This window comes from Lissotriton vulgaris, chromosome 6 (assembly GCF_964263255.1).
Source record: "Lissotriton vulgaris chromosome 6, aLisVul1.2, whole genome shotgun sequence".
In the NCBI taxonomy this organism is placed as follows: Eukaryota; Metazoa; Chordata; class Amphibia; order Caudata; family Salamandridae; genus Lissotriton; species Lissotriton vulgaris.
This window is the reverse complement of record NC_141694.1, coordinates 139157353-139164462: the sequence shown is the minus strand read 5'-3', so window position 1 is coordinate 139164462 and position 7110 is coordinate 139157353.

Genomic DNA, 7110 nt, shown 5'->3' with positions numbered 1-7110 from the left:
GACACAATGGAGGGAAGGCTGGCTTCCCCGGCTCTGTATACAAACACAAAAGGACGTGAAGCCTCTGCAGAGGGGAAGCGGCGCGTGCGAATGGAAGCACCGTGCTGAATACTATCTCCACCTTTCTGCCCTGGAAATACAGCGAAATGAGCATCTTCCGCCCTGCGGTACGAATGGAAAAGGAAGAAGGCTTTTCCTTGCCATGTGGGAGTTTACAAATGCCCCGAACTCATCTGTAAACTCCTTGCGGTTGCCAGTTCTCACCAGGATGCATACTCACAATGTCGGAATGTCTCATTGTTTTGGTTTTCTCGCAGCTAAGGCATCTTTCAATCCGATGGACGTCAATTACAAAATGAAGTTCACACTGTCTCTGCAAAAAAATATTTATTTCGAGTGTTAGCAATTGTTGTCCTGCGTGCATTCAACAGTGGTTAATGCATTTCACAATGAATGTTATCCACTGTTAATTTTCTGGTCCACAGTTATGGACCCCAGCGGAAGGCGAGAGTTCATAACGAGAGGAAGGGAAATTAACAGCTCTTAACTACGAGAACATTTGAACAATAAGGTGATTACCTCCCATTCACCTAATATTAACCAAAACTGAAAAACAAACAGGCAAACTGGTATTAAATCTCCCTAATGTATTCCTGTATTTCTTAGAGGGTTAATGAAGCGCTAGGGCTAAGAGGAACAAGCATTTACAATGCAATGGTTTTGCCTTTGTTAAAGTTTGAGCTGTTGGCAAAGCTCTTGACCTTTTTTTTTAACATAACTAAATGGCATTGTTATTTGCAATGGCACTAGCTTTATCTTTTGCAAATGACACCCACAAACACCTACAGAGAGCCCCCAACACACACCCACACTGCGCCCCTCCCACACACACTGCGAGCACCACCACACTGCGAGCCCCCCCACACACACTTTGAGCTCCCTCCACAGACTGTGAGCCTCTTCTATAAACTGCGAGTCACCTCCTACAAAGCCCCCTCCACACTTAGAGCCACCCCGCTCACACACAGAAAGCTGTCCCCTTGTTTGGCAATGTATAGTAAGCCCTTAGAGTTCTATAAATCTTTGGAGAGTTATTTTCAATTGTTTATTATGAAGAATATATTTTTTTGTAACTATACAATGGTGTACAATATATCTTATTGAAGCCACTCTTAGATGGACGCAGGCAGATGCTTAGAAAGTTTTTGAAACACCATATACAAGGAGGTCAAGGTCTTAGAATGTGAGTGCATGTATTGTTGTAAAACATTAATAAGGTACATGTGGATGACACCGAACCATGCAGAGGCACAATATTGCACATTGACTTTATTAATGTAATAAACCCTATAACTTCTGAAGAATATGAAGATTGATGTATTAAAAGTTGCATGGATGAATGGATGTGTGAAAATGTGGGTGGATTATTGATTGTTGGATAGATTGAAATGTGGATGTTGAAAGGATGGATGTATGGATGGAAGGATGAAAGGGTGGAGGGATGCAGGATGGATTGTTGAAAGTGTGGATGAATAGATGCATGGAAGGATGAAAGTGTGGATGGAAGAAGGATGGAAGAAAACGTGGATGTATGGATGTATAAAATGTTGCATAGATAAATGATGTATGGATGTGTGAAAATGTGGTAGGATGAATGATGTATCCTATTCACAATTTTTATCTTGTTGTGAGTATTATTACTGGAGTAGCACTTCTAATGAACGTAGGATATTTTTTTACCATTGTTTCTGAAGGTATAAGACAGATGAATTTGCTACAGAACATAGAATGAGTGCATGTGGTATAGCTTCTTTAAAAAAAAAGTATTGCACAGTAACATAATTTAGGCATTTTGATCAATTTGCTATAGAACATAGAATGAGTGCATTTGTTGTATTTTTTTTAAACTAAATTTGCACAGTAACATATTTATGTTGTTTGTAAATAATAATGCAAAGACAAGATAAGGTTTACATTTTTTATTTAAGTAAATATATTTATTATTATTGTATGTAAGCAAATCAAACTTTACTGAAAATACTTTTACATTTTTTATGAAACGTAATTTAATTTTGTTTTTTTACTTCCATTTACAGTAAAGTGTTGTGTCCTTTTTTTCAACTTATGAAAATATATCTTGTACAAGCCACTTTTAGATGGATGCAGGCAGCTGCTTCGAAACTTCTTTAAACAACATATACAATGATGTGAAGGTCTTAGAATGCGATTGCATGTATTGTTGTAAAACATCAATAAGGCACTTGAGGATGACACACAGAACCATGCATAGGCACAATATTGCACAGTGACTTTACTAGTTTGAAAAACCCCATAAGTTCTGAAGAATCTGAAGATTGATGTATAAAATGTTGCATGGATGAATGATGGATGTGTGAAAAGGTGTGTTGATGTGTAAAGGATGGATGTATGGATGGAAGGATGAAAGGGTGGATGGATGCAGGATGGATTGTTGAAAGTGTGAATGGATGAAAGGATGCGTGGACGGAAGGACGGATGAAAGAAAAGGTGGTTGTATGGATGTATAAAATGTTGCATGGATGAATGATGTATGGATGTGTGAAAAGGTGGTGTGATGAATGATGGGTGGATGGATGAAAGTGTGGGTGAATTGATGTATAGATGAAACGTTGGATGGATGAAGGATGTATGAAGGATGGATGGAAGAATGAAAGGATGGATAGTTAAAGTTGCATGGATGTATGATGCATGTGTGAAAAGCTAGGTGGATAAATAATGTGTGGCTGGATGTGTTGATGTGTGTATAGATTGTGGAATGAAATTTTAAGATGGATGTAGAAAATGTTGCATGGATGAATGATTGATGGATCGTTGAAAAAGTTGTTGGACGAATGATGAGTGAATGGATAGAAGGGTGGATGTGTAAATGATGGCTGTATGGATGGAAAGCTGAAAGTGTGGATGGATGTATTGTTAGTAGAATGAAATGGTAGATGAATGTATTAATAAAAATGTTGCATGAATGATGGATGGATGTGTGGAAATTTATGTGGCTGTATGATGGGTGTATGGATCGAAGGGTGGATGAGTAAAGGATGGATGTATGGAAAGGTGGAAGTGTGGCTGGATGAAGGATGGATGAATAAAAGTGTGGATGAAAGGATGCATGGAAGGATAAAAGGGTGGACGGAAGGACGGATGTAAGAAAAGGTGGATGTATGAATGTATAAAATGTTGCATGGATGAATGATGTATGGATGTGTGAAAATGTGTTGTGATGAATGATGGGTGGGTGGATGAAAGTGTGGGTGGATGGATGTATAGATGAAACGTTGGATGGATGAAGGATGGATGGTAGAATGAAAGTATGGATAGTTAAAATGTTGCATGGATGTATGATGTATGTGTGAAAATGTAGGTGGATAAATGATGTGTTGCTGGATGGATGCGTTGATGTGTATATACATTGGAGACTGAAATTTTAAGATGGATGTAGAAAATGTTGCATGGATGAATGATGTATTGTTGAAAAGGTGTGTGGACGAATGATGAGTGGATGGATGGGAGGGTGGATGTGTAAAGGATGGATGTATGGATGTAAAGCTGAAAGTGAGTGAATGTATTGTTAGTAGATTGAAATGTTAGATGGATGTATTAATAAAAATGTTGCATGAATGATGAATGGATGTGTGAAAATGTAGGTGGCTGTATGATGGGTGGATGAATCAAAGTGTGGCTGAGAAAGTATGGCTGGAAAGATGCAAGTGTGGATGGATGAAGGATGGATGAATGAAAGTGTGGATGAAAGGATGTATGGTAGGATAAAAGGGTGGACGAATGGAATAAAACGTGGCTGGATGTATGGATGGATAAAATATTGCATGGATGAATGATGTATGAAAAGGTGGTGGGATGAATGATGGGTGGATGGATGAAAGTGTGGGCGTATCAGCATTATCACGGGAGTAGCAGTTCTAATGAATGTGGGATATGTTTTTATTTTCCCATTCTTTCACAAGGTATAAGACAGATGAATTTGCTACAGAACATAGAATGAGTGCATGTGGTCTAGCTTCTTTAAAAAAAAGAATATTGTGCACAGTAACATTTTGGGCATTTTCCTCAATTTGCTATAGAACATAGAATGAGTGCATTTGTTGTAGTTTCTTTCAACTAAATTTGCACAGTAACATATTTTATGAAGTTTGTAAATAATAATGCAAAGACAAGATAATAATGTTTCAAAATGTTATTTAAGTAAATATATTTACTCTTATTGTATGAAAGCAAATTAAAATTTAATGAAAATACTGTTTTTTGCATTTTTTATGAAACCTAATTTGAATATTTTCTGTTTTTACTTCCATTTACAGTAAAGTATTGTGTCCTTTTTTTCAACTTATGAAAATATATTTTGGACAAGGCACTGTTAGATGGATGCAGGCAGCTGCTTAGAAACTTCTTTAAACAACATTTACAATGAGGTCAAGGTCTTAGAAAGCGATTGCATGTTTTGTTGTAAAACATCAATAAGGCATTTGAGGATGACACAGAACAATGCATAGGAACTATATTGCATAGTGACTTTACTAGTTTGAAAAATCCCATAACTTCTGAATAATTTGAAGATTGATGTATAAAATGTCGCATGGATGAATGATGGATGTGTGAAAAGGTGTGTGGATGTGTAAAGGATGGATGTATGGATGGAAGGATGAAAGGGTGGATGGATGCAGGATGTATTGTTGAAAGTGTGAAAGGATGAAAGGATGCGTGGAAGGATGAAAGGGTGGACGGAAGAAGGACGGATGTAATAAAATGTGGATGTATGGATGTATAAAATGTTGAATGGATGAATGATGTATGGATGTGTGAAAAGGTGGTGTGATGAATGATGGGTGGATGGATGAAAGTGTGTGTGTATTGATGTATAGATGAAACGTTGGATGGATGAAGCATGTAGGATGGATGGGTGGAAAAATGAAAGGATGGATAGTTAAAATGTTGCATGGATGTATGATGTATGAGTGAAAATGTAGGTGGATAAGTAATGTGTGGCTGGATGGATGCGTTGATGTGTGTATAGATTGGGGAATTAATTTTTAAGATGGATGTCGCAAATGTTGCATGGATGAATGATTGATGGATCGTTGAAAAGGTGGTTGGACAAATGATGAGTGGATGGATAGAAGGGTGTATGTGTAAAGATGGATGTATGGATGGAAAGCTGAAAGTGTGGATGGATGTATTGTTAGTAGAATAAATGGTAGATGGATGTATTAATAAAAATGTTGCATGAATGATGGATGTGTGCAAATGTAGGTGGCTGTATGATGGGTGTATGGATTGAAGGGTGGATGAGAAAAGGATGGATGTATGGATGGAAAGATGCAAGTGTGGATGGATGAATAAAAGTGTGGATGAAAGGATGCATGAAAGGATAAAAGGGTGGACGGATGAAGGACGGATGGAAGAAAACATGGCTGGATGTATGGATGGATAAAAATTGCATGGATGAATGATGTATGTATGTGTGAAAAGGTGCTGTGGTGAATGATGGGTGGATGCGATGAATGATGTGTGGATGGATGAAAGGGTGGGCGTATTGATGTATAGATGATAGCGTGGATGGATGAAGGATGTATGGATGGGAGGATGAAAGGCTAAATAAAGTTGCATGGATGGATGTGTGAAAAGGTAAGTGGATGAATGATGGTTGATGAAAGGGTGTGTGGATGGATGTATATTTGGGAGAATGAAATGTTAGATGGATGTATGGATGGAGAAAATGTTGCATGTATGAATGATGTATGAAAAGGTGGTGGGATGAATGATGGGTGGATGGATGAAAGTGTGGGCGTATGAGCATTATCACGGGAGTAGCATTTCCAATGAATGTTGGATATGTTTTTATGTTACCATTCTTTCACAAGGTATAAGACAGATGAATTTGCTACAGAACATAGAATGAGTGCATGTGGTGTAGCTTCTGTAAAAAAAAAAAATTGTGCACAGTAACATTTTAGGCATTTTGCTCAATTTGCTATAGAACATAACATTATTGCATTTGTTGTAGTCTTTTTAAAGTAAAATTGGCCAGTAACATATCTTATGTACTCTTTAAATAATAATGCAAAGACAAGATAAAAAGCTTTAAAAATTTTATTTAAGTAAATATATTTAGTATTATTGTATGAAAGCAAATTAAACTTTAATTAAAAACTGTATTTTTAGCCTTTTTACTGAAACATAATTTGAATATCTTCTTTTTGTACTTCTATTTACAGTAAAGTATTGTGTCCTTTTTTACAACTCATGTATTTTTAGTATGTATCCGTTTTGAAAAATGACATTAACATTTTTTGGCAAGTTAGGCATTAGAGCTTCTTGAATGTCGTCAATGTCGGGTGGTATATTGAAGAAGTCCAGTAGAATATTGTTATTTATTTCTACAGATTGTAAATTTTCGGCGTTATCAATTAGCGCCGGGACACCTCACCTGAGGTAGCTGTTCGCGCTCTACAAGCATCTGTATTATTATTATTATTATTATCAATATGTACATTTAGTGTACAGTGTTCCTGATTCGCAGTTTCTAGCTCATATATAGTCATATTTATTTCTTCTTCTGGTGGTTGTATTTTCTGTGAAGGAAAAAGAAGTTAGTTAATTTCTTTTTTTTGAAGTCCTTTTTTTTTTTTCTTGTGTTGACCTACGGAAAAATTTCTTGTTATATGCAGGCTTAAATAATGTTAATAAGTAGTGAAGATAGTTTAAGAAAGGATAGATGTGAGTAAAGATAGTGAAAAGGTATAATATAGTGTGTATAATAGAGGATTAGAGACTGTTTTGTAATGTTATAGCTACTTTAGTAAAAATACGTATTAATAAATAGTGAGTAGTAGGTACTAGTTTTGTGTTTTAGAATAGTATTGTAAATAGTGATTATAGTTAATAGTGCAGTGTGAGTTGACTTTGAGTTATTAGTAGAGTGTGTATGATTTTTTTAGTGCATTGTTAATTATTTTTGGGAGTATTGAAGTTATTGGCGTAGTAGTATAAAGAGAATTTGAAAACGACAAAAAATTGTGTACTTAAGTGTTAGTATTAAAGTCATATTTGTAAGTGATA